Source organism: Neofelis nebulosa, chromosome 5 (genome assembly GCF_028018385.1).
Source record: "Neofelis nebulosa isolate mNeoNeb1 chromosome 5, mNeoNeb1.pri, whole genome shotgun sequence".
In the NCBI taxonomy this organism is placed as follows: domain Eukaryota; kingdom Metazoa; phylum Chordata; class Mammalia; order Carnivora; family Felidae; genus Neofelis; species Neofelis nebulosa.
In genome coordinates this window covers 145,932,312-145,959,806 of record NC_080786.1, presented here as the reverse complement: position 1 = coordinate 145,959,806, position 27,495 = coordinate 145,932,312, and the positions used below count along the sequence as shown (strand labels likewise).

General features: G+C 45.0%; 1 protein-coding gene across 6 annotated transcripts in view; it reads left to right on the top strand.

The window, feature by feature from the left end:
* The window catches only part of TIAM1 (TIAM Rac1 associated GEF 1), a 396,414-nt gene that overhangs the window by 162,756 nt on the left and 206,163 nt on the right, over nt 1-27,495 (top strand). Inside the window, exon 1 of one of the 6 annotated variants that reach the window (XM_058731850.1) lies at nt 26,126-26,260. The exons of the other annotated variants lie outside the window; for them this stretch is intronic. The gene's annotated coding sequence lies outside the window, so the exon portion shown is untranslated. Of the gene's footprint in view, nt 1-26,125; nt 26,261-27,495 lie in introns of those variants that run through there. 6 annotated transcript variants of the gene reach the window in all.

The following is a 27,495-nucleotide window of genomic DNA, read 5'->3' as shown; positions in this document are numbered from 1 at the left end:
CCTCAAGAAATACTGTGTGAACAAAATAAAGGTTGGGTTATATCCTTCCGTCATCCTGGTTTGTGGTATGTCTACCTGCCTTGTTTCCCAAGCCCCTCCCCTCCCTTTAATCCCTTTTCTTCTCTGTGGCTGCTGTTCCACTTTAGACTTTTGTCCTCTCTTGCCAGACTGATTCCCATGGCTGTTTTCCACAGCTCTCAATGGTTCTCAGGTTCTGGTTGAGCAGCGGTTGGCCACAGATGCCCCCTTAAGCCCTCAAAGCCTTCATATTGTGTGTTGGGATTCACTTCAAACCTTTTCAACTTCCCGTGGTGGTAGGCAAAGGATGAGTCATAACCCGTGACTAATTACGTATCAGACTAATGTAATATAACCACCGATGATTGGTCCTGAAGGCTTTTCTCAAGTCCGGATGTTGAGGAAGCTGAGGAACCCTGGCTGGTGATTGCTGTGGTGCCTTTAGACCTCGGATGGCAAAAACAGATTATGTTTTCCTACATTTTTAATGGGAGAAAAGCATTGCTAACTTTAGGTATGTGGAAGTCCTGAGAGAGTGAGTGAGGCTCTCCAGCCAGCACAGGAAGTGTCACCAGAGGATGACAGCAGCTCCCCACTGGAGGGTCAGGAGTGCTACTTGTACGCCAGGGTCATATGTCACGTATCGCCCTGGGTTGTTTGTTCTTCTTCTGACTTATTTGCTTTGAATTAATTACATTTCAATAACAGTGTGTTGTTAACGAGGTAAGTCTGCTTTGGGACGTGCCCAAGGTCACGGAGGGCTGGATCTGAGAATATGGTGGTCACCATAGGACTCTGAGAACTTTCTTTGACTCCGCTTGGTGGAGCTCGGTCCGAGGAGTGAGTGAATCTGAGAGCTCTTAGGAAGAACCTAGGATCCGAATCTTTAGGGGAGTCAGACGGACTGACCCTATTTGTTTTGTTGCTTGATGAGAAGACAGCTACTCAGACACGTGAGGAATGTTGGTAAGGTGTTAGAAGATCTTGTGAACAGTTGTTCCACCTAGCGCGGTCGGTTAAACAGGAACATCCGAACCCAAGTGCCTCAACCTTTGGTTCCATTCAAGGCTCAAAGCCTATCTTTTTCTAGGAAACATTGCACTCCAAAAATATTTGAAAGGGACTAGCAACATGCAGGAGCAGATTGTGTCCAGTATCTGGAGCATGACGTGTGTTTTCATCCCCACCCCTTCCTCTTTTTACCCTCTGGAAAATGGGTGGGTGAATCCCTCAGCCTCCGTTGGCCGGACCCTCAGCTAGAAGATGAGGGTAAGGAGCTAAGCGAGCCCTCAGCGCCTTTCCTGTCGGCCAGCTGGGAGTTTGGAGTAGAACGGGAGCCACCCCTGTCGCCTGAGCGATAAGGACAGGCAGCAGAGCTGGCCAGAGGTCCCAAGCCAGATCAGCTACAAGAAGTCTGGAGTTTGCTTTTGCAGCGGCTTGACTCTCCATGTGTTTCCAATCACTGCCTTGTGTAATATAAACTAAAACTGTCCCAAGTGCTTGTATTGAGGAACTTTTGGTTACTGTTCAGAAAACAAAGCTCTAGTGGTTTGGGCTGATAGTGGAACATGTTAATGCTGGAGACTCTGGCCCTCTTGTTGGCACTGCGTTACTGCTCCGAGGAGCCCTGTACACTGGGGGCCAAACTCGAATGATCACAGACCAGGGAGGCCGTCCCAGTGGATGCATGCCAGGGAGACCGAAGGTGGTGGGAGGCCATACTCCAGGGCTTATTTCTATGGTCCCGCATTGCCAGACCTCTCCGTTTTTCAAGAGAAGTTGGAAATCCTGATTTTTATGGGAAATCTTCCTTATTTTTAAATGTTGGATCAGAACGGAAAAAAAACATTTTTTTAAAAGCCGTCCCCCACAGTCCAAACAAAATATGTCTGCAGGCCACACACGCCCTCAGGCCACCCGGAGGCATTTTCTGGGCACACAGACCACAGTATTTCTTGTACATACCAATTTTAAGAACCTTTTTATTATAGATAATTTCAAATATTTTACAAGTGGCGAGAATAATATAGTGAGCCCTCATACAAACTCTTAAGTGCCCATCACCTGTCTTCAATGATTATCAACCCATGGCCAATCTGCTTTTATCTACAACCAGCCCCCCCACCCCCCCCAACACACACACCTTAGACTGTTTTGATGCAAGTCTTAGACATTGTATTATCTCATCTGTAAATATATCAGTATATGTCAAGAAAAGGTACAAACATAAAAAAAACATACTGACTGTAACTCCTTAATATTATCAAATAGCCTGTTAGTTTCAAATTTACCTCCCTTATAATTTTTTAAACGGCTTATCTCTTTGAATCATCATCCAAATAAGACCCACACGTTGAAATTGATCAACCGATGGATATGTGTCTTCGTTATATAATCAGTGGTTCCCTGCTACCTTCTCTTTTTTCCCTTTTACTTTATTTGTTGAAGAGACGTCTTTGACCTGTAAAAGTTTCCCATATTCTTTAAAAAAAAATTTTTTTTAACATTTATTTATTTTTGAGAGACAGAGCAAGACAGAGCATGAGCGGGGGAGGGGCAAAGAGAGAGAGAGGGGGGGAGACACAGAATCTGAAGCAGACTCCAGGCTCTGAGCTGTCAGCACAGAGCCTGACATGGGGCTCGAACCCACGGACCGTGAGATCATCACCTGAGCCAGAGTCGGACGCTCAACCAACCGAGCCACCCAGGCGCTCATAGGTTCCCATATTTTGGATTTTGCTGGTTGAATCCTTACGGATGTGTTAAAAATTTATATGCTAATTTAATATCTTCAGTTGTGTAGTGTAGAGGAATCTAGATACTTGTGTTTTAGCAGTTTTTCCATATCCTCCTCCTGCAGCCGCCTAGTTTACATGATAAGCCCCTGTTTTACAGGGTTTTTCTCCTGATAATATGATACTGTTAAATGTGTGCCTAATGTCCATTTGCCTTTACAAATAAAAGTGTAGTGGGGATGACCAGAGTTAAGATCTTGTCAGGCTATAGCCGGCTTCTGGGATCTGTTCATGGATCTTTTTGACGCTTGGATGTTTTCCTGAAATGCTCTCTGCTGCCTTGTGATGTGAAAACTTGGTTGCTATTTTTAGCTTTCCAAACTCCCAGCAGCAAATAGGAAGCCTAGTGAATCGTTTTGGATTGGAATATTTCAGATTTGAAATCAAGGCACACCATGGCACCCTACTTAAACATGGTATATGCCTGTAGCTGAGCTCAAATGAATAATTTGTTGGGTACCCCATTGTGGAAATGATTCACCTAGATTTTTAGATAAGGTTATTTGAAAAGCTTAGGATCAATTATTTTGAAATATTCAAGGTCTTTTAAGAACAGAGCCCAAGAAACAAAGTAGAGAGTTTAATACCAACTTTAAATGTTTCCCCTTAAAACCTTTCAGGAAGTTAAAATGATGGATGAATTTCTTTTGTCCACTTACCATCAGGTTATCTCAAGTCCCTTTAATGTAATATCATTAAGCTTGAATTCGAGTGAAGTTGTTCAACATGAATTATTTTAACATGACTCTTTGCATGAAGCGTACTGAGATGAGCCTGCTGTGGAGGGAGATTTATAGGTGGGCTCTTAGTGGATCTCACACAGTGACTCACCGAGACTCAGTGTCTGATTTCTGTTCGTTGGGCATCCACTTGGATTCCACGCAGCAGCTTTGGGAAGACAAACGACCAATAAACAACCATATTGTATTGATCATATGATTCAACTTAAGATGTCCTCTGAAGTAAAATATTGTAACACAGTGGCCCACGAGGACGCAGAAGGTACCAACACACAAGGACAAAGGTGTAAATAACGTGAACAATGAGCTGATCTACAGCCACGATGTGATAAGTGATGATGTGGCCGCCTTTGTTGAGAAGCAGGCGGATGTCTCTCGGTTGTCTGTTATCCCAGGAAGAGTGCACGGGGCCTGTCACATTTCTAGCTACTCGCAACAGCACTGTGTGTGCCCGTAGTAAGAAGAGACCGTTCTTGCCAAATTCATTGGGCGGGTAAGCTTGGGTTGAATACCAAGGTGTTCAGGTTTGGTTGCTATGGAGATATCTTCACAAAGAAAAAGAAAACAAATGCCATTTAGAATGGGTAGCTGGTGCAGTCTGTTATTGTGGTCTGTCTGCCTGGTACTTCTAGTTCTGCTATGTTGACTAGGAAGCTAAGTTTTAGTGTAGCTCAATTCAAATGTAGCAGTTACTGATGGACGTGGAATATAGAAGTATGGTGTCAGCCCCTCTCTTAATTCTGGGCCCCATTTGTTCTTCATAGTACTTGTAACCCCGAAGTACTGTCTGGTCCCTTTATAAGGGCCGGTGTGGGTTGGGGGAGTGCTGACCCAGCGTGAGTGATACCATTGGTGTCATCTCTCCCTTCTCACCTCCCTTCTCGTTCCTTCTCTTTTGTTCTTTCTTCTGTCTCGCTTACCTACCTGCCTCCTATTACAGTTATAGCTCTGGGGCCATACTTTAGGATCTATTCAAATCTGAATAGTCATGAATCACTTCCGTGCAGATTCCTCTATGCTTCTTTATATTCCCTGGGTACACAGATTTGATCCCTGACATGCTTCCATTTAAGATTTTCAGTGACGTATTTAAAATAGTCCTAAGCCACATCCTGTTGACAGACTCTGTTTTCCTGAGAAACATGAAGACTGTATTCAGGGTATAGCTACAAAATGCTCATTTTGAAGATGACATTGAGCTTCCCCTCCTGATGGATGGATGAGACTGGAAAGAAAATGCTGGGGTGTGTTCCTTGCACGTTGATCTCCAAACTCAGCAGTCAAGGGCAACATGTTTTTTGTCCTCTGCTAACGGAGGGGCATGTTTCCTTTCATTCGGGACAATGCATAAATTAAGTAACATCCATGAGGCCATGCAAGAAAATGAAGTGTTTTCTGCCTTGTTTAGTGTGATAACTTAAGAGTTGCTTTGGACAAAGGGCAAAATCCAGCTTCGGGATAACGTGTGCAGTTTACTTTCTATGATCTTTGTCAAGCATCCCAAGGGAATAATATTCATGGCTATGATATCAGACCGTGAGAGGCTTGGTAGCTGGTGCGTCTACTCCTGGATTGCCTCTCATGTCACACTTTGACAGCAGAATCAGGGAATATGGTGCCAGGGAATGTGATTTAATTCAGGGGATATGTACCAAGTGCCTGTTACGTTCCAGGTACTATGAGAAGTGCTACATATAAAGGAACATGTGAGACATAGACCTTGCCCATAAAGTGCTCACAGCCCGGTGCATGAAACAGACACACAATCACATACGTGGAGAGTGGTGTGTGATAAAGGCAGAAGGGGACATATAGAGAGTAGAGAGAACATAGTTAGAAAAATGCCTGTCATGTTGGAATCTACTGGAGAGATTCTCTTCTGGTCACTGTCTCGAGTGCTTGGAGAATGAATCTGGGATCCTCCAGCTACAGTCTGACCACCAAATTCTTGCTTCCAGTGTTTGTATGAAACTGTTCAATTGTATGAAATCCAAATTCCAGTATCCGTGAATAAAAATCTTTATTGGAACTGAACCGTATGGTTTATTCCCATATTGTCTTGTGTCACTTTTACATTACAATGGCTCAGTTGAATAGTCACCATAGAGACTTTATTGCACACTGTGTTAGTCTACTCTGTTGCCATAACAGAGGAGCACAGACAGGGTGGCTTGACCAATATAAGTGTATTTTCTCACAATTCTGGAAGTTAGAAGTCAGAGATCAAGGAGTCGGCAAGGTTGATTCCTTCTGAGGCTCCTCTAGATGGCCTGTAGATGGCCATCTTTTCCCTGTGTCCATATGTAGTCTTTCCTTTTAATTGTCTGTGTCCAAATCTTCTCTTTTTAAAAGGACACCAATCATATTGGATTAGGACCCACTCAAATGGGCTCATTTTAACTTAATTACTTCTTTAAAGACCCTATTTCCATACATATATGGTCACATTCTGAGGTATTCAAGGTTAGGACTTCAACATATAAATTGGGGGGGGGGGACCCATTTCAGCCCAGAACACCCACAATGCCTAAAATATTTACTATCTGGCTCTTCACAGAAAAATTGGCCCCCTCTGGACTGTGTCATTACTTAATTATGGTGTGTTTTACCTGTCTTCCTTCCTCTCCCCTCCATCAGCATACAGCCACTTAGTTGTGACTGTCACCATTCTCATTCCATCCATCCATCCACCCATATGTCTGTCTATCCCATCCAACCACTCATCTGTCCATCTGTCCATCCATCCATCTGTCTGTCCAGCCAGCCAGCCAGCCAACCACTCATCCATCTGTCCATCCATCCATCCATCCATCCATCCATCCATCCATCCATCCGTCTATCCCATCCAACCACTCATCTGTCCATCTGTCCATCCATCCATCTGTCTGTCCAGCCAGCCAGCCAGCCAACCACTCATCCATCTGTCCATCCATCCATCCATCCATCCATCCATCCATCCATCCATCCATATGTCTGTCTATCCCATCCAACCACTCATCTGTCCATCTGTCCATCCATCCATCCATCTGTCTGTCCAGCCAGCCAGCCAGCCAACCACTCATCCATCTGTCCATCCATCCATCCATCCATCCATCCATCCATCCATCCATCCATATGTCTGTCTATCCTATCCAACCACTCATCTGTCCATCTGTCCATCCATCCATCCATCTGTCTGTCCAGCCAGCCAGCCAGCCAACCACTCATCCATTTGTCCATCCATCCATCCATCCATCCATCCATCCATCCATCCATCCATCCATCCATATGTCTGTCTATCCCATCCAACCACTCATCTGTCCATCTGTCCATCCATCCATCTGTCTGTCCAGCCAGCCAGCCAGCCAACCACTCATCCATCTGTCCATCCATCCATCCATCCATCCATCCATCCATCCATCCATCCATATGTCTATCTATCCCATCCAACCACTCATCTGTCCATCTGTCCATCCATCCATCTGTCTGTCCAGCCAGCCAACCACTCATCCATCTGTCCATCCATCCATCCATCCATCCATCTATCCATCCATCCATTTTTTCTTCCTTGAAGATGCACTTCATTTAATCACAATTTCAGATTGAGAACTGGAGCCCCATTCATTAAGCTGTGAGAGAGCTATCTACAAGCAATGTCATTTTCAAATGGCCCTTTGCTTAACAAATTGTCTCCACCTGGGATACTTTTTAATTTTTGGTGGCACATAGAAATGTAGAACAATGCAGTGCTGGGGCCTCTAATCTTGTCTGTAGGAACTGGCAGTACTGGGAAGCTTACCATGAAATGAAGAGAGTGATAGGTTGGTGTAACTAGGAATGCATTTTTACCTTCCTGTAAATTGCTGAAATTCTGTTCTGTATTATCAAGATAATGGAGAGATGTGTGAAGTCAATGCAAATGACTCCTGTGGCCGTGAACGTTTGCACGTGTCGTCATGAAGCTGTTTTGCTGTACGCTTTTCCTCATAATGTTTCTTTCTTGAAATCCAACACCACTGATCTCTCTTGAAGCAAAATGTTTCAGAAAATGTACAGGAAGAGGCTTTTTTTTCCTTTTTTTTCTTTCTTTCTGTGGTTCCGTTGCATGTTGTATGGTTTTCAGAGGCACTTCCTTTGGTTGCCCCAAGCTTGGAGTGTCCTCAAAACCAGAGAGCTTTCTTTTGGAAGGACTCAAAGATCATCATCTTCATACTGCAAAAGTACCTCCAGCTGCTGTTCCATGTTCAATTCTTTAAATTTTTTTAACATTTATTTATTTTTGAGAGACAGAGAAGGAGCAGGGGAGGGGCAGAGAGAGAGGGAGACACAGAATCCGAAACAGGCTCCAGGCTCCAAGCTGTCAGCATAGAGTCTGACACGGGGCTTGAACTCACTGATTGCAAGATCATGACCTGAGCCAAAGCCAGACGCTTAACCAACGGAGCCACCCAGGCACCCCTGCATGTTCACTTTTTAATTCGGGGGTGATCAGCATTGTCACAGAAGAGAGAAAAATCTAGGACAGTCACCATGTGGTCGTTCAGCATTTAGGAAAGGGAAAACAAGAATTAAGTAAAGAAATAAATAAGGAATAAGGCAGGAAGAAGACACATAAAGAACAGTTGTGAAAGACACGAAAAGAGAAAGCTTAGGGACTCGCAAACTATTTTTTCAAGAATATGTAGTATGGAGGTGTGCTGTGAGTCCCATAGGCACATCTTTGCTTCTTACCCCCAGCAAAATGGCAACACCAACAGCAAGACCATTCGAAAACAAACTAACAAACAAAACAAAACCCAGAAAGAAAACCCTAATTCTATTAGTTAGACCTTTTGTTTCAAGGGTTAGAGACCCAACTTGGGGCTCCTTGGGTGATTCAGGCCGTTGAGTGTCCGACCTCGGCTCTGGTCATGATCTCATAGTTCATGGGTTCAAGCCCTGCATTGGGCTCTTTGCTGTCAGCATGGAGCCTGCTTCAGATCCTCTGTCCCCCCTTCTTTCTGTCCCTGCCCTGCTTGTGCTCTCTTTCTCAAAAATAAATAAACATTAAAAAAAAAAAAAAAAGGAAAGAAAGAAACCCAAGTTGATTTAAGTGGAAACGAATTGGTCCCTGTAAGGAACATGATAAAGCTGATGATAGGGGACAACTGGACCTGGAGAAGTCCAGCATATCAGGCCTCTCTTTCTGGTTTTCATCTTTGTTTTCTCCCGTATCAGACTAGTTTTTCTCAGTCTGGCTTGAGCCTGGGAGAGGCATGGCTGCCAGCAGCTCTAGGCTGATATTCTCAGTTTTAAAAGTTCTCTGATTGACTAGTGTAGATCATTAACCCACCTCTGGACCAATCACTATGTCCACTGTCTTGAGGTTCAGTGATTTTCCCTCCCTGGATCATGCCCATCTTTGTGCCTGGGGATGGCAGAGAAGAAAGTGTGGAGGTATTCTTCAGAGAAAAGTAGTCACAAATAAAGGAGGAAAGGAAGGGTCCTCATCACTGATCTTAGGCAAAAAAGACATCAGAGAACTTGATGTTTTATTTTATAGGCTGGATACTAATTAGAAAATAAAGCAATTAACTGCCTCATGGTACAGGTAGGAAAGATAGGGTGCTCATTGCTTCAAGAGGTGAGAGGTGGGGGCACTTGGGTGTCTCAGTCAGTTAAGAGTGTGACTCTTGGGGCGCCTGGGTGGCTCAGTCGGTTAAGCGGCCGACTTCGGCTCAGGTCATGATCTCGCGGTCCGTGAGTTTGAGCCCCGCGTCGGGCTCTGTGCTGACAGCTCAGAGCCTGGAGCCTGTTTCAGACTCTGTGTCTCCCTCTCTCTGACCCTCCCCTGTTCATGCTCTGTCTCTCCCTGTCTCAAAAATAAATAAAACGTTAAAAAAAAAAATTTAAAAAAAGTGTGATTCTTGGTTTCAGCTCAGCTCATGATTTCGTGGTTCATGAATTCGAGCCCCACATGGGCTCTGCACTGTCAGGGCAGAGCCTGCTTGGGATTTCTCTCTCCCTTTCCCTCTGCCCCTTCCCCCCACTTGTGTCAAAATAAATAAATAAACTTGAAAAAAAAATAAGCGATAGATGGGCATTCCTTTAAACATAAAAATATAGCATATTCAGAGGTAATGGATCCATGATTCGTTCTGAAGAGAAAGGCAGTATTGGGTGAATGGCTTGAATCTTTGGGCTCAATGTAGGGACAACCACCACACCTTTCCCACTTCCTTTCTGGGTTGTAAGCATCAGATCCCGAAGCTTGTCCAGTCCAGTGACACCAGAGGTGGGGAAGAGAGTGGGTGTACTGAGTCCCCTCTTAAATGCTTCTTTTATTTTTAAATAAAGTCACAGCAAGGGGTATATTCTTAGGTTGGCCACATATTCATGTGTATATATGTGTGTGTGGGTATATACATACAGAAATACATACATACTTTGTCTGTCTACCTACCTACCTACTTACCTATCTATCCCTCTAATCAATTATGTCTCTGACAATATTGCTTAAAGAAGAGTCACCTGCATGTATAACCATATGATCTACTGTTGGTTGAATCGTTGGAGGAGAATGCCTTCATGAACTAAGTATCTTCTTTAGAACAAATACGTTATCTTTTGTGTCATTATCTGCCTTACTGAACTTTACAGAGATTTAATGAAGAAGTTATTTATACAGGATTTTATACCTAGAGCCTAAAATTAAGAGGCTTTCTTGTATGGGAGGGGGGTTAATATTTGGTGGGAAATATTTTTTCTCTAAGATAGTTTTAATATGATTTTACCTACTCTTAAAAATTTTTTTTAATGTAAAAAAATTTTTTTTTTAATGTTTATATATTTTTGAGAGAGAGTGAGAGCAGGGGAGGGACAGAGAGAGGAAGACACAGAATCCAAAGCAGGCTCCAGGCTCTGAGCTGTCAGCACAGAGCCCAATGTGGGGCTTGAACCCACGAACCACAAGATCATGACCTGAGTCGAAGTTGGATGCTTAACGGGCTGAGCCACCCAGGTGCTTCCTCCCACCTTCTAAGGGTAGTAATTGGGCTCGACTTTTATGGAATTGTGTTTTTGCTTTTTTCACAGTTGTGTGACTCAAACATGTATCTCTAAGCACTGCAGTTTAGTTTTGCTTGTTCTTGAACCTTATATGAATGGAATCATTTTTTACTTACCATTCTAGGTCTGGTTTCATTTCCTCACCTTTTTAAAAAATGAGATACATTTCTTTTGTGTGTAGCTCCATATCCGTTATTACATGGTTGTATTGTGTGAATAGACTGTAACTAATGTAGCCATTCTAAGACTGTTGAGCACTTGGGTGAGTTCTAATGCTTGGCTATTGTGAATAATGCTGCAAAGAAAGAACTTTCTGGGACATCTTCCCTAGAGCACGTGGGCATGCATTTCTTGGGGTATCTCTCGGAGCGGAATTGCTGATTCTTCATCTTTTACAGGTTAGGTAGTTACATTCTCCCTAGGAGGGTAAGGGAGTTCCTGTTGCATCATGTCCTCACGGACACCTCATTATCACTCATTTGAATTCTAGCTATTCTGGTAATAAGTGGATTTCTTGATTTTAATTTACATTTTCCTGATGATCAGTAGCATTAAGCCCCTCCCTCTTCATAGGTTTATTGGTCATTTGGAATATCCTTTTTTGTGGACCGCCAGTTCAAATCACTTGTAATTTTCCATTTGGTAGTTGATCTTTTCTTATTGATTTCTGTGTGCGTGTGTGTGTGCGTGCGTGCGTGTGTGCATGTGTGTTTAATGTATTCTGGATAGTATGCCTTTGTGGGTTGTATGAGTTGCAAATATGGTTTCCCAGCATGGCCTGTCTTTCATTCTCTTACTTATTTTTAAGATAAATAATTATTTTTTAAATAAATGCATTTTCAGTCTGAATGTAATCAGAATTATTATTTACTTTTATGTTGATCTTAAATAAAGTCTCTTTTTTAAGGATTTTATTTTATTTCTTTATTGTAATTTTTTGAGAGAGAGAGTGTGTGTGTGCACGGGAGAGGGGCAGAGGTGTCGGGGATAGAGAGAGAAGGGGGGAGAGAGAGAGATTGAATCTTAAGCAGGCTCTACGCTCAGCACGGAACCAGACACGGGGCTCAATCTCACAACTGTGAGATCATGACCTGAATCAAAATCAAGAGTTGGATGCTTACCCAACTGAGCCACCTAAAGATTTTATTTTTAAGTCATCTCTGCACCCAACACAGGGCTTGATCCCACAACCCTGAGGTCAAGAGTTGCAAGTTCCACCAAGTGAGTCAACCAGGTACCCCTAAAATCTCTTTCTGATCCAAGATTACCATCATTAACTTAGATTACAAAGTCTTATGTAAATTGGTACTTTTATCCCTTCCAGACAATCCTGGGGCATTAGAGTATTTTAACTCCTTTTACTCCTACCTGGTATTAGGATATTGTTGTGGCATAGCTTGTGTTCTTTCATATTACTTGAAACCTCCCAAGATATTATTATTTTATCTCTGTTCCAGATGGTCTTTATTTCTACTCTGCATGGTATTCTAGGTTGGCAGTTATTTTCCTTGAACACTTAGGAGATAACAGCTCATCTTCTGGCTCTTGTTTGTGGTGAGGAGTCAGCTGGCAGCCCAAGGTTGTCTCCGTGTAGGCCCGCAGGCTTCCTCCTGCTCTTTGTACAGATTTTCTCTTCGGTTTTTCCAGTTCCACTATGACATGTCTAGGTGTAAGTTTCTTCTTCTTTCTTCTCTTTGGGGTTTGTAGGCCTCCTGGAATCTGTGGATCGGTGTCTATTGTGCATCTGGGGAAATTCCCAGCCTGTATCTTTTCTGCCCAGTTCTCTTTGTTTTCCTGAATATTAGACTTTCTCACTGTAGTATCTCTTTTACTTTCTCTTTCTTTCTTTTTCATATTTTTGTCCTTCCCTACTTCATTCTGCCAACTGGTAGGAAAAGGAAATAGTGTTTTATTCACTCAGCATTTGGTCTTTTAGGTCCTGCATTGTGCTGGGCACTGTCCTAAGTTGTTGGGATACTTCAGTGAACAAAAGAGACAAAGATCTGTGTCTTTGTGCATTACCATTAAATAATAAGCAATTGTTTGTTAATCGTATTTGGTTATTAATATTTCTTTATTTTAATTAATTAATTTAATGCTATAACGTGCTAGAAGGTGGTAGGTGCTCTCGTAAAAAGGAAAAGTAGGGGCACCTGTGTGGCTCAATCCAACTCTTGACTTGGGCTCAGGTCATGGTCCTACGGTTCCTGGGATTGAGCCCTGCCTCGTGCTCCACACTGAGAGCAGGGAGCCTGCTTTGGGGTTCTCTCTCTCCTTCTCTCTGCCCCTACCCTGCTTGCGTGTGCACACTTACATGCCTGCGCCCTCTCTCAAAATTAATAAGTAAACTTAGAAAAAAGATAGCAAAATTATCATGGAAAAAAGGAAAAGTAGAGCTGCTTTGGGAAGAGGGGCCATTTTGGGGGGGGAGGTTCGATCCAGTTAGGCTACAGTCATGAGAAAATACCATCTGAATGAGGACTTAAAGGTATTAACTAAATGAGTATCTGGAGTTTTCCAGAAAGAGGGAGCGTGTCTGGAAAGTGCAGGGAACATCAGAGAGGCCACGTGTGGCTGACATGACATGAGCAAGGGGAGAAGGAGCAGGAGGTGGGAGATGACAGGCTTCGTAGACCCTTCCAGGGAATTTGGCTTTTACCCCTTGATTGAGCAGAGGTTAGTGTGCTCTGATTTGCACATCAGAGAGACCCCTCTGGCTCCTGGGTGAGACTGGACTGTATAAACAGGGAGACTTGTTAAGGAGTTTTGCTCTAGCCTAGCAGAGAGAAGATGGTTGCTCAGAGTATAGTGGCACTGGTGGGCGTGTTGACAGGGGATTTGGATTTAGAGGAAAAAGGCATCTCTTCCTACTGCTGGGACGCTCCAGGAGAGCAAAGAAATTTGATAATGTAGAGGAGAGAGCGGGAAATTGCTGGAACATTGTCCTTGAGTGCAGGAAGGGGTTGTGTAGGGTCTAGTCACAGGAGGAGGGATTGGTTTTAGATGGGATGTGGATTGTTTCCTGTAGAGCATTTGGGTACAGACAGACGCTTGTTGGCGTATATACACAGGCTTGGAAGTTGTGATAGTCCTATCCAGTTGCTTCGGTTTTCTCACAGGAGGAGGACAAGAGATCATCCGCTGAGAAAAGTGAGGAGAGATTATTGGGCACTTGGGACAAGAAGGGTAGATGTGAACTTCACGAAGGGGTGGATGGACTGGGAACTTTGGTATGAGGTTGCCACTTTCATTTAGGGCGGACTTACCGTTAGTGGTCATGGGTTTAAAGGAGGACCAGTGGACTGTTTAGCTCTCTGAGTGCAGGTACCCACCGGGGAATTAGTTGGTTGGATCTAACCAGGTTGGTATCTTTGTCAAATGGATGTGACCAAGTGGTAGAGGGGCCAGGGAGTTAAGGAAGGGAACTCAGCGACAGACCCGGGAGGACTGTGAAGCAGCATGGCTTTGAGGGCCACTCCAAGGTGGTGGTCTGAGGGGGTTGGTCTGGAAAAATGGGAGGTGGTGAGCTGAGGGTGGGATGCATGATGTTGACTGTATGGAGAGATTACTGGTCTTTGGGTTAACAAAATGGCGTTTCAGAGATTTAGCGTGCTGCATCTTGAAAATCCTTAGCTTACGTTTGAAAGTCCAAGCACTTGCATATTGTTGGAATAAATGTACACTTCCCTCCTTGTTCCCTGTTTCTCTTCCTGTTGTTTGGGGTTCAGAAGGAAGTGGTACAGGACTTTATTTCTGGAATTCAAGGAGCGATCTCAGGCCTGGGTGGTTCTGATCATGCTTCTGGTCTTCGTTATCGTGACGAGAGTGTATTCAGTCGAAGTCAACAAATATTTGTTGAGGGTCTGCCATGTGCTAAACTTTCTTGTAGGCACTCAAGATAGAGTTGGGAGAAGAATGGATCAACATCCTTGCCCACGTATGTTTACAGGAACAAACAATGAATTAGGGAAGTGAGAAGGTAAATGATCCAGGGGAGAGTGGTGGTGGTGGGGGGGGTGGGGGAAGGGTTGGGGAGTGGCTAGGAATATCTCACTGAGAAGGTGACAGTGAACAAAGACCTCAAGTCCAAGGTCACGTGTATGCTCAGAGTAAAGGTGAGTCCCCATGGAAGCAAATAGCACAAGTTGGTACCAAGTCCTTATGAAAACAAAGCCGATGCTAATGCTAAAGACCAGGAATCTTGTTTTTGGTTAATATTAAGAAATAGAATGATCCAATAGGATCTATGTATGTGTCAGTATGTATCTATGAGACTGTGGGAACGGGCAGTTCATTAACAGTTATATTTGACTTTCTTGGGGATAGGGTAGGCTGTCTGGTGAGTGTTCCTTCAGGAGGTTGCTGACCTCAGACCCAGCCAACCTGACTAATTTTTGCCCAATAGGAAGTTCTGTGGGCAAAAGTTTACAGTTGTTCTTTAAGGGGCTGAGTTCCATCTGTGGCCAGAAAAAAGAACAAAGGCACTCAGGGTTCAGGGCTCTGGCAGGAGCCAGAAGTCTGAATCATATGCCCAAGTCTAAGAAAGGTGTGTGACTTCGTTGGAGCTAGAAAAGTGAAAGTTGGAGATGGCTTGTCTTGATCATGGCCGGCCCTCAGGCCAGCCCTCAGCAAGGATTCTGTCATTGCCACCCAATGTGGAGGAAATCCTGTTTCTCAGAAACCAGATGGCTGGGAGGGGAAGGCTGAGCCTTGGTGTTTCAGGTGATCTGGTGAAGTCTGTCCACCTGCTTGTGTGAGCCTACCCCACACCAAATGGCTGGCGTGTGTCACTCTCGGTGCCTGCATCGGAGACACTGTGTCATCCTATGAGTCACCTGCCATGTTTTTACTGGGAAGTCTGGGAGAGCGGGAGCAAAAATTCTGTTCCTTATGGTTTTTTTTGTTTTTTGTTTTTTTGTTTTTTTTAATCGTGAACCACCACTGTGAACGGTGGAGTATAAAATAACCACCTAATGGTCAATTATCTCACTCCAGACCTTGAACTTACCTTTTGCAGGGGAACCTGGTTCTGCAAGAGGGTCCAGTGAATCCATTTATGAGATTCCTACACATACCTTGTGCATATTCTTTGTTGCCCAGTTTCACTTGCTTCTCTTAGATACCTTGTTCGTCACGGAGTGACGGTTACCTTCCAGGAGCTTCGTGGCAAGCCCCGAAGTATGTTGCTTGCCTGCTAACGTTTGGTCTTGAGAGGGGCGTGAGGTACCCCGTGAGCAAGCTCAGGCTTCAAGAGTCAGATTCGGCTCTCTGACGTTGCAAGCCCAGCATGTGTGACTGCTAAAGATGATGGCGATAATAAAAACACACGCAAGGTGACAAGAAATAGGCCAGATGTAGCAGTCAAATGAGGGACAGCTACCGTCCCCGCCTCAGAGAGACCAGGTTGGAATTTCAGACCTGACTCCTGAGTGCCAGGCGGCTTTGTGCAGTTCACTTAACCTTTCTGTGCCTCAGTCTCTCTATCTGTGAAATGGGTCTAGTGTCTATGCTTTGTTGGCATGAGGACTGGGTACAAAAATGGATGAGCAGCCTCCCCTCCCCCAGCCAGCCCTTGGTTTTCACGAGGTGCTCAGGACACGTGATTCACTCTTGAGTAGCGTCACGAGCGAAATACTATTATAACCCACTTGAGAGATGAGAGGCTGAGGCTTTCCAAGGGTTAGGTGATGGGCTTATGACTAGAAAAGGAATTCCTGGCCATTTCGGGTCCGTCAAATGTGCAAAATGTGGTTGCCCAGATGTGTGCCATTTCATGTATTCAATTGGTCACTTGAGTTTGATTTATTTCTCTCACTCTGATGGTGCCGGACTTCGGTCCACCCCTTGTAGGTTTCTTGATCTGCTTTGAAATTAGGATGGGAACAGGTTGGGGGAAGCCGATGTAGGGTCAGGGGTGTTGCCTACAGGTGTGACTGTGATGCCTGTCCTGCGCGCTGTGAAAGCTTTGCATGCGAAGAGGTATTCCTTGTTTTACCTTTATAATTGCAAAAGCCTGAATTTCGTCGTTATAATTGTAACAGCCTGAATTTCGTCGGTTAGACAATCCTATTTAATCTCTTACAATCAGAGAAAATCTGCTCTTTTAGTTATGAGATTAAGATCCTGGTAAAGTGACAGGGAGAACAGGTACATTTTAAAGCTGGTTAATGTGCTTAGATTAATGTTTTGATTCCTTTTGGTTTTTGAGCAGCAATGTCTTGAAAAGCTATGTGGTCCTGAGCCAATAGATTGAAAATGATGTGGGGTTTCTTTTCTTTCTTTTTTTTTGGGGGGGGGTCTTTAAAAAAAAGTTACGGTAAAATCTACGTAACATAAAATTTGCCATTTTGACCATTGTTACATGTACTGTTCCATGGCATTGATTACATTCAAAGTATTCTACCATGATCACCACTATCTATGTCCCAGACTCTTTCGTGGCTGAAACAGTAACGCTCCAACCATTATGCTGTGATTCCCATGCCTCTTGTCCCCCTCCCCCCTCCCCCCCACCCCCGGCATTTGGTAACCTGGAGTCTTCCTTTCGGAGAATTTGAATTGGCTGATTTGTAGTTATTTCATATCAGCGGAATTATGCAAAGCGTTGTTTTGCTTTGAATCTTTTCAAGATTCATCCTTTTGGATCCTGTTCTGAACTTCATTCCTTTTGATGGCCGTGTATTCATCTGTCGTATGGATGGGCCCCCTTTTGTTCATCTGTTCATCTGCGGATGGACACCTGGGCTGTTGACACGTTTTGCCAACCGTGCAGAGGGCTACAGGTGCACGTTCTGGTGCAGGCGAAAGGATGCTGTTTTGCAGTATCTGTTGTAGTATCTGTAGAGACAGGTTTTAATTTCTTGGGCGGAAATCGGAGGAGGCCTTGTCTTTGGCCAGGATGCCCACATGACCCCTTGGGCATGTACGTACGAATCCGTCCTGCGTCTCCGCCAGCCTTACCTGCAGTCTCGCCAAGCCTAGCACTGTAATTTGTTTGGGAGGATGCTGGCTGCTGCTGAATCAGGCTGCCTTCAGCCGTCCCGGCTTGACTGCGTCCTTCCGTCCCAGGTCTCTGAGCCTCTTGTTGGCCATCTGGGGCTGAGCCAAGCAGTGTCTCAGGCATCCAGTTATTATGGTTTGCTTATTACTTTTCGATGGGCTCAATTTCTATCATTCTTTATTTATATGTGCCTTTTGTACTGTGTTGGGGCCAAATTATATATGCACAGACTGCATTTAATGTTTATTTGATGGATTTTTTTTTTTTTTTTTTTTTTAAGGAGGGAATAATGGAGTGGGCAGGACATACAGCAGATTTGTTTCAGTAGATCTGGGTTCTAGACTGGATCTGCCATTATTTTATTATGTGAGCCTGAGTGACTCACTTAACCCTTCTGACCTCAAATGGGTGAATAATCAGAAGCCCTTCCTCACTCTTATGTATTTGGGTCTGCGCCTCTGTGTTGCCCACCCTGTTCACTTGATATTCTAAGATATACGCTTGTTGTATTTTCTGATTGAAAATAATCTTTGCATGTTGGAGTTTTGTTTACGTTAGGGAAAATGCCACCAAGTACTCATAAGGTCCATAAAATCAAATGTCTATGTTCTTAGAAAGGAAAGCAAGACAAGTAGATTCTCATTTGCATGTTTTCTCTGACATTAGAAGTCACCTAATTTTAGGGGCGCCTTGTGGCTCAGTCGGTTGAGCGTCTGACTTCAGCTCAGGTCATGATCTCACAGCTTGTGAATTCAAGCCCTGCGTCGAGCTCTGTGCTGACAGCTCAGAGCCTGGAGCCTGCTTTGGATTCCATGTCTCCTCTCTCTCTGCCCCTCACCTGCTCGAGCTCTGTCGATCTCTCTCTCTCAAAAATAAATACACATTAAAAATTAAATAGAAAATTTAAAAAGTTAAAAAAAAAGTCACCTAATTTTCACTGATTATGGGCCCGTCCTGAGCAGAGGACTGTGTAAGATGTCAGGTGCTAGAAACACATCCATGGGCATGGTCCTTTTCACGTCACCATCGCACCCATGTGCTATGTGTGTCCGTACTATCTATCTCACCTTGTTCCCACCTACCCTTCCTCCAAAAGGTTTTGGCCCATGAACTATGAAAGGATAATTAATGTTTTAATATAAAATAAAAATCAAAATCATCAACCATAAAAACGAGTACTTTTTTGTTTTTAATGTTTTATCTTATTTTTGAGGGATAGTGACAGGCATGAGTGGGAGGAGGGGCAGAGAGGGAGATAAAGAATCCGAAGCAGGCTCCAGGTCTCATGCTGTCAGCATAGAGCCCGACGTGGGGCTCGAACCCACAAACCGTGAGATCATGACCTGAGCCGAAGTCAGACGCTCAACCGACTGAGCCACCCAAGAGCCCCCAAAACAAGTCCTCTTAATGTTGGTTATCTTTGGTGAGCTCCAAGGGCCTCTGTGTCTCGCTGTGGCAATCCTCATGAGGGGGCTTGCTGCTTCCCCACAGCAGGGACTCGAGCAAGGGCTCACGGGGTCTCTCTGAGGCCCCGGGGTGTTGGAAGGGCCCCCACTCTCTCACCAGGTGCATAACCAGTATCTGAACTATACTTCAATCCGTGACCCAAATAGCAATACGAAAACCTCAAAAACATTTAAAACACTAACATGGTTGCTTACTTCCTGACTGCAAATTGTATTTGTACGTTTAGTGCCTCTTAAGGAAAGCTCTGGGCATGTGCCCCACGCAAAGCCTGTTTTTCCACGCAACCCGATGGGTTGTCCTTGGGCGTCGATTTCAACTTCCCATTTTACCGAAAGGGAAGCCACATGGCTTGGCTCTGCTTGTTGGAGGAGGCCTGGACTTGAACAAGGCCCTCTCATTACACACCCTGGCTTCTCCCTTGACCAAAGGAGGCCTCCTCAGTGGGACTGCTCCCTGAACGCCCCCTGGGAACACTCCCTCGGGGCTACATTGAGGATTGTAAGGCGATCTCGGCTGCACATTCTTTGGAGAGAAGGCAGGACTGAAATTAGAACTTGACTTCTTATCTTCTTACACGAGTTTATTCAGCACGATCTCACTGTTAGTGCCAATAATAATTATTATTGTTTATTGCTGCCGAGCAGAGAGGTGTCTAAAAGAGCCCACGCCAGGGAAAACCCAGATGCTCTCGCCCCCACGAACCACACGTACCTCTTGTGCAAGGCTCACGGGGCCTTTGGCACCAACAGCCTCTCTGTGTGTGTGGGCAGGACAGCATCTGGCCCCATATGGTTTATTGCTATTCAGTGCTAGAGGTTCATGGACTTTTCCTTTGCCTTCTTTGTTACCTTTATCCTTGGATTGCACTTCCTCCCTTTTCCCCTCTCCCCTCCAGTTACAAGCCTGGCTTCAGTCATAAGTGCGTGAGCCACCGGTGAGTCCTGAGACTCTTGACTTTGGCGGGCGGGACAAATGTTGTTGGGCAAGGCGTTGTCATTTAGGGCCATGAAAGCAATGGGGGTTTTACAATCCCGGAAACACACAACTGGAAGATAAAACTAGGAGGCCAGAGAATATTAATTGGGATATTGCCATTTAATAGTTGGAGAAAATCAAAGCCTCTGGATTGTAAGGAACTTGCTACCCATTCAGTCCGTGAAGTGTGTTCTGGATCCAGGTGGCATTTAAAGGCTGGTGAGATTTTCTTGGTGTGTTTCTGATTTTATATTTTTCAGGATTACTCTGCTTATTTGTTAGGCATTTGGTTTTCAGATGGAGAAAACCGTATTCAAAGTCACTAAGGTTGGTGTAAGATTTAAGTTGTAAAACATTTTTGTATCAAATAAAAAAAAAATTTTTTTTTAAATTTTTTTTAACGTTTATTTATTTTTGAGACAGAGAGAGACAGAGCATGAACGGGGGAGGGTCAGAGACAGAGGGAGACACAGAATTCGAAACAGGCTCCAGGCTCTGAGCTGTCAGTGCAGAGCCCGACGCGGGGCTCGAACCCACAGACCGTGAGATCATGATCTGAGCCGAAGTCGGCTGCTTAACCGACTGAGCCACCCAGGTGTCCCTCAAATCAAAAATTTTTAAGATCTATTTAATTTGAGACAGAGAGAGAGAGGGAGAGAGAGAGAGCATGAGCAGGGGAGGGGCAGAGAGAGAGAGAGAGAGAGAGAGAGAGAGAGAGAGAGAGAGAGAGAGAGAATCCCAAGAAGACTCTGCACTTTCAGCGCACAGCCTGATGTGGGGTTTGAACTCACAAACTGTGAGATCATGGCCTGAGCTGAAATCAAGAGTCAGATGCTTGATCGACTGAGGCACCTGGGTGCCCCTGTATCCAATCAAATGTAATGAGGGTCTGCACTTGAAGACATTGTCTGAAAGGAAGGGCCTCCGTTTGTCTCTCAGAGAGAAGGAAGGCCTCATCCGGCGCTGAGTCAAGGGTTTTCAAACATGTCCATGTTCCTGGTGATCCTCACACCATCCAGCACAAGAGTGGGTTGGATGGATCCATATTTACACTTTTAATCGGTTTCAAATAGAAAAAAATTGATCTTGGCAATCCGTTGGTAGCTAGCCACAAAATGTATTCATGGAGAAGCTTCTCAATTTCCAGAGCGATGCTGGATAATCCAGGGGATCTGGATTTGGGTCTGCAGTCATCGCGGGGGGTCATCTGCTTGGGTTCAGATCATCTGTGTTCGTCGGCACCCCTGGTGGACTTCCCCTAACTTGAGGAGGAGAATGCTCTTTTTCTCCAGCTGGGCTGCGGGCTTGCTGTTGCTGGGCGACAGCAGGTTGATGTGGACAGTTGTGGACGTGTTCCTGGGAGCCCACCACAGCTGTCTGCGCTTGCCGGGGTAGGTGCTGGGGTAGGTGCAGGTAAGAACCATTGCCGGAGCTGGCATCGAATTCTTGGACCTTGTCGGCTCTCCTGATCGCAACGCTTTTTCGGTTAAGTTGCCCTGGTGTTTGATCACGTTGGTTCTGAAGATCCTTGAACAGAAATCCAGAAGAGTCTTGCTTAAGGAGGGCATTTGTGGGGGCGCCTGGGTGGCTCAGTCGGTTAACTGTTCTCAGGGTTCATGAGTCTGAGCCCCGCATCAGGCTCTGTGCTGACAGCTCAGAGCCCGGAACCTGCTTCCGATTCTGCGTCTCTCTCTCTCTCTCTCTGCCCCTCGCCCGCTCACGCTCTGTCTCTCTCAAAAAGCAAGTAAACATTAAAAAAACATTTTTTTTATTTAAAAAAAAATAGGAAGGCATTTGTGTCATTGAGGACACAGTTTGAAAGGAATTTTAAAAGTCGGCTATGGGAGGTCAAATTTAGAAAACAGCACGATAAAGACTGAATTAAAATCTATGGGGAAAATAACTTAAATAAACTCCCCATCATTTTTTGCTTCTGGGCGTAAATTCAGCTGACAAAGGGAAAGAGAGATGTTTGGCCCTTTGTGAGTTTCCTCCCCCACCTACCAAATGTTGTTGTCCAACGTGTATTTATTTATTTGTTATATGACCTTCTTATATCTGTATAGCTGGCTCTTGTGTAAATATCCATGAACAGTACAAATGCCTCATAAGGGTGTCATGACTTACAGTTTTTCAAAAAAGTTTTACATAAATCTTCTTATTTGTGGTAATGGTTGATTATTTTTGTGCCTTCTATCACTTAACACTGTCCCCAGGTTTATCCTGATCTTGGGAAATTGTTAAAAACAAAAGTTGACTGTGCTCCCTCTACTGGTTGCATTTCTTTGGAACAGAAGCACCGTACATTCATGATTAGGTTCATTGCTTTTGGTGGGACTCGTAACCGTGCTCACATTTTCATTTCCTTCTCCTTTCCTTGGTTTTCAGAAACAAGACCAGGGGCGCCTGGGCAGCTCGGTCGGTTGAGTGTTCGACATCTGCTCAGGCCACGATCTTGGGGTTTGTACGTTCCAGTCCCGTGTCGGGCTGTGTGCTGACAGCTCGGAGCCTGGAGCCTTCTTCGGATTCTGGGTCTCCCTCTCCCTTAGCCCCTCCCTGACTTGCACTCCGTCTCTCTGAGTCTCTCTGTGTCTCTCAAAAATAAATAAACGTTGAAAAAAGAAAGAAGCAGCAAGACCAGTGGCTTTTAGAACCACAGGTTAAGAAGCTGATAATATAATGAGGGATAGGGTGTCTTTACTGCCCATTTATACAGGGGTGTGTGGAGAGGGCCACTACTTGGCAACCTTCCTTCCTTTAATGTGAAGAGCAGCCCTGCCGGGGGCTGGCGGCCGCTGCCCGAGGACCTCTTCGGTTCTGATGGTGGGCTTTCACCTGTGTCGGGTCTTGTGCAACCTCTCAGCCCCTGAATGAAATCAGCAGGATTTTTTAATTATTTATTTATTTTTTTAATGTTTATTTATTTTTGAGAGATCATGAGCGGGAGAGGGGCAGAGAGAGAGAGGGAGACACAGAATCTGAAGCAGACTCCAGGCTCTGAGCCGTCAGCAGAGAGCCCAATGTGGGGCTCGAACTCATGAACCATGATATCATAACCTGAGCCGAAGTTGGACAATTAACCCCAGGTGCCCCTCCAATTTTTTTTTTTTTTTTTTAATGTTCATTTTTGAGAGAGAGAGAGACTACAAGCCGGGGAGGGGCAGAGAGAGAGAGGGGGACAGAGGATCCAAAGCAGGTTCCGTGCTGACAGCAGCAAGCCCTATGTGGGGCTCGAACTCACAAACCCCAAGATCATGACCTGAGCTGAAGTCGGACACTCAACCCACCGAGCCACCTAGGCGCCCTGAAACCAGCAGGTTTTATATGTGCTCACAGGTAGTTCAGACTCTTGAACCCAGGGTGCCCTGAAGATTCCTCCAGAAGTGACTATAGGAGAGTCTTTACTTTTAGGCCTGAGAGATGGGCAATGAGGTGAACACTGATTTAGTTCTATGCAACATGCACTTATCACATATATACCATGTGTTAGGCTTCAAGGGGATTCCAGAGGAGCCAATCCACTGTTCTGTGTCCCCTTTTGAGAAACACTGAGCAACAAGGGCAAGGCTCTTCTCCCTCTTCAAGCAGAAATTAAGTAATATCAGAAAGAGGGGCGCCTGGGTGGCTCAATCGGTTAAGCGTCTGACTCTTGGTTTCGGCTCAGGTCACGATCTCATGGTTTGTGAGTTTGGCCCCGTTGGGCTTTGTGCTGAGTGTGGAGCCTGCTTGGGATTCTCTCTCTGTCTCTGTCTCTCTCCCCCTTTTCCCCCACTTGTGCTTTCTCTCTCAAAATAAATAAGTAAACTTAAAAAATAATACAAGAAAGAAGGAAAAAAAAGCGTATATAGCATTCTAGAGTTAAAGGAAACACTTCTTAGGTAATGATGAGACCAGAAAACCTGTAGAAAAGATATCTTCACTTTGTAGGTCCTTCACCCTAACTGGTAGACAGTGGTGGTGCTTGTATTCTTTTTCCTGTAAGCGGATTTGTAACTTTCTTTTCGATAAGCTGTAATGAGATTAAACATCCTTCCTGTTCTCAATGGAGCGTCTCCAGCTAAAGATTGTCAGTGGAGAAATGGCTGGTGACTGTGATAAGCCTGCTTTGTCTGTGTATCTTTCATATCTCTTTCAGCAAGGTATCATGCCTCCTCCCCCCAGATGTGCTCTCTGTGATTCTAAAGCTGATACCCAAGCCTGACGTCATCTTTCTCCCCACCCCCATGATTATTTCCATCCACATTTGACACAGGTCCTTAACTTAGTGAGTGCCTGGGCCTCCAGCTGTGTTCCGTATCCCTGAATGCTTTACTGCTTCTGACTCCCATGCCCACCGTCTTCTGGTCCCACGCAGATGGTCCAGCCCTCAAATGCTGCCCAGTGGAAAAGGAGAAGAAATGCTATTCTATATTCTTATAAGTCCCTGGAGAGTCTCATCATAATGTTGATGATCATATATGGAATGAATAAATTCAGTGACTGTTGATGGTGAAATCTGTCTCCCAGGGCTTCTCAGTAGCCAACAGTATTGGCATTTGGGGCTGGATAATTCTTTGTTGTGGGAGGCTTTCCTGTACAGCATCCTTGTCTTCTGTCTGCTAGATGCCAGTAGCTCCCCCAAGGTGTCGCAACCAAAAATTGCCCCCACTGTTGTTGAGTGTTCCCACGGGGGCAAAGTCCACTGATTTTCCCAGCAAAGGACCAGTGCTGATTCCAAGCACCCCCTCTGTTCATTTTGTTCTTTCATGATTCTTCATGGGCGTTCTTTTGTTTGTTTACTTCATTCATGGAACAAATAGTTATTAACTTCCCTACTTATGCCAGTTTCTTATGCCATCTATATAGGGGAATATAAGGGTGAACTAGGTATCTCCTTCTTCGTGTTCATATATATATGAGTCAATTTCGACGTGTCCTGGTTTACATTCTTTTGATTTTTATCATTATTACCTCGAAAGTTCCCTTCTCTGAATGTCATTCCCAACCTATAGCCCTGGCCGGCGTTTGAGTAATTAGGACTTCTTTAATGAATGTTTTTTTATTTCTGTAGCCTGGGTCTTTGAGGGATGCCCCTTGCAGCCTGGGTCAGTATTCTTGGCTTTGACACAGCTATTAACCTTGTAAAATGATAATGCTCTATTAATCTATCAATTTCATCCATGAATGCTTCACCTGTTACAGATATGGCCTCCACTTGTCATTCTAGATCTCCTATTTTCTTGTATGTGATTCCTTTCATTGTCTTTAACCAGCCACCTGAGGCTTCATTTAATGTGTGCGGTCATTTTTAGTTTTATTCCATGAAACTTCTGTTTCAGAACCGAGGTCAGGCCTAGCAAAGGGATGATCATTGGACTGCTTTTGGGTGGACTTTTAAGTTAGCGCGTATCGTTTAGAGTGCTCAGGAACTGTGGTATAAATATTGCTGGGGGGAAACCAAATTTATGGCAGTCATTTTTCTAGGGGGAGGGAAAGTGGGATGTCTTTCAGGGAGGAGTTTACAGATGGCTCTAACTATGTTGGTAATTTTAATTTTTTGTGCTACATGATAGGTACTTGGGGGCTCATTATTTTATTTTCAGATATATTTTCGTATGCCTGAAATATTTTGTAGTAAGTTTTCAGGGAAACAGGGGCAGTTGTAAGTGTTTTATTTTGCCTTTCTGTCCCCCACTCTTTTTCAATAGATGTTTAGGAATTAGGCCTCCACTGACTAACCTATCCACATTCCTGCCTGTGCTGGGGTGGGGAGCACGGTGCAATTATTTAAGATTTCTAGCCTTTCAAATCCAGAAAGAGGCACTGCCTTCTTGCCATGTGCGAAATAAATGTGACAGGAACTTATGCTGTCTGCAGGGTGCCCAGGTTCATCTGTGAAGTGGTTAAGATCTGTTACAAATAAATCTCTTCCCCTAAGGTTGTGAGGAGCCCAGAGCCGCGACCCTGAGTGACAGCCCGTCTGGGCTCTTGGTCTGGGGAACATGGAGGGGAGAATTAAATTGGGGAAGGAGGTGGAGAGGAGGGAGGTGGAGAGGAGGGAGGGGACGGTGGGTGGGGAGGAGCGACAAACCCTCTCCAACACACCCAAATGACCAGATTCATCACAGCACGAAACTTCACAAGTTACGCCCACTCCCTCTGCCAGAAGCCGGGGAAGGCTGCTGCTTCCTCATTTCTGTTACTGGAAGTTTGGAGACGTGAAGCAAGACGGGGAAGCATGCGTGCCGTGCCGAGCAGTGGTGAGCGTTAATTTCAAGCCCATTCTTTCCACCGGCGAATTTCTTTGTGTCGGGTGGCGAGGGGCAAGCAGCCGAGGCGGCTGTGGACAAGCAGAGGCCGATGGGGTCCTGAGCTCGGCGGCGGCGTTGAGGGGACCTGTGCGCCCGGAGCCCGGAGCCCCGAGCCCCGCGGAATCGGCGAGCAGCGTCTCCACGCTGCGCCGGGATCCCTGGGGGGAGGGGGGGGGGTACACTGCCTGTGTGGGTCCTGGCTCCAGGGTAAAGAGAGGATGAGGGCTTTGTGAGCCCTTCACTTTTACCCCTTTGCCTTCGGTATCCAGGGATCCTATGGGGAAGGGCAGGAGGAAGGGAGGCCGGGGGATCAGGTTACCCACCAGAGGTGCGTTCTGTCCCCACTGTCCCCGCTGTCTGGCTGCCCGTTCTGTAATGCCAGGTCAGTGCCATTGACAATGAATCCATTGGGATTCAGTATTTCTGAAGGAATGTTCTGAAGCTGGGGCGCCCGACAGGCCCCCCGGGTCAGTATGGGAATTCTTTAGGGAGGCATCAGAAGTCTTGGGTTTCTCATTAATTTTGTGTCTGATTTAGTTCAGCTCAAGACTTCCTAGCCATTGAGGTGTCATTTGTGTATCCAGAAAAATTTTTTGAAAAGTATGAGTTTTTCTATGGCAGCTGCTTTCTCTCCAGGTTGATTGCCTAAGTCAGATTTGGGCGGGGTGGGGAGAGGAAGTTTGGGTGGAGGCTGGCACCCTGGTTGGGATCATTGCAAGCGACACTTAATATATGTTGCAGCAAATGATAAAGTTGGCCAAAGGTAAAGTTTCTTGTAAACATTCTTTAGATTTTATTTTGGAGCCCCTTTTAGAGCTTTGTGGTTTTGCTTCCGCATGAGGGTCCGATGGAAGCTTTTGGGCTAACTTACCCAATTCACCTGTTTCATATCTGATCAACAGGTTGGTGCAGGGCAGTGGGAGCTGTGTGTGTGTGTGTAGTTTAAACTAATCCTTCCTATGAATTCTTAGAGAATCATCTTATTTTTAGGCCACCTTCACAGAAGGGAAGAAATGTGTGGCTGTCATTATGCTCATAGAAAACCAAATTTCATTTTACAAGTGTTTCTCCCCGATCTGGGGTGGGTGCAATTAGGAGGATATCAATAGTTGATTTTATCATCTTCCTGATCCGACAGTGGGGCAGCCTGGCTTTCTCTTGGCACCTTCCATGTGAACTTTGGG